Source organism: Otolemur garnettii, unplaced genomic scaffold, assembly GCF_000181295.1.
Source record: "Otolemur garnettii isolate 467f Iridium unplaced genomic scaffold, OtoGar3 scaffold00003, whole genome shotgun sequence".
Classification (NCBI taxonomy): Eukaryota; Metazoa; Chordata; class Mammalia; order Primates; family Galagidae; genus Otolemur; species Otolemur garnettii.
The window spans coordinates 35,339,293-35,340,377 of NW_003852398.1; positions in this window are offsets into that span (position 1 = coordinate 35,339,293).

The window sequence follows — 1,085 nt, forward strand, 5'->3', positions numbered from 1 at the left end:
TCAGTTCAAGGTCTCTGCATTCTCAAGGAAAGTTTCTGTTACTTTTTTTTTTTTCTGTAAGTGAGCCTTATTTCTTTGCATGCTTCTTATTTTTCTTTAAACTGGTCATGTTTAGTATTTTTTAGTAAAGACTGTATTTGTTATGTTGCCCTGTTAAGTCTTTGTCTTTTTTTTTTGTTTAATGCCCTGACATTTTGAATACTACAATGTGGTAACTTTGTAAATTAGTTTCTCCCTCCTCTTCCTGGTTTGTTGTTGTTGCTTATTGTGGGTTGCAGCAATTGGTTTGCTTAGTCACTTTTTGAAACAATAGGTGCAAATACTATATTCTTTGTGGTCACTAAAGTCTCCATTCTGTTATTTTATTGGTTAGCTAATGACCTGATAAAGAAATTTCTTAAATGTCTTAGACCAATGAAAGAAAAGAAAAGAAAAGAAAAATAAGGGGGGAAAAAGTAAAAAAGAAATTCTGTAGGTCTTTGCAGATTGGCTCTGTGTTGGGTCACTCCTTGTATGCTTAGCCAAGCAACTTAAAGCTCTATCTGAGCCTTCACCTCCTGCCTGTGCTGAGCCTAATGATCAGCCAAAGGTGAAAGATTACAGTTTTATTTGGGCCTTTCCTTTGCAGGAATCTTGTTTTGAGTGTGCTTTCTAGACTCTCTAGAATACACAGGAGTTTTTCAAAGCCCTCATTCCCCCCAAATCTCAATCCTTCCAGTTTTTCAGTATGTCAATTGTTTGCCCCAACTGTTGTTTTTGATCCAAACAACACTGGCTTGGTTGTTTATCCATCAGTGTTTTTAGGGAACATCCTCTGAGTAGCTGCTCTGCCTTGAGAGCATTGTGAGATAAGTGAAACAGTAAGAATCTCCTTTTGTCAGTGCTTTAGGGGAAAAGCCAGATAGTCAAGAAAGACACACACAATTCCTTAAGAACAAGATCTCCTGTGCTCTCTCCAGAACTAGGTACCTCTACCAGAAATTTGGGTTGCTGTATTTAAGTCTACCTTTGTGCTGGGGAGGTGGTTGGTTGCAGGTAGGGTAAGTTAAAACATCACAGAGCTTTCTTTCTTTCTTTCTTTCTTT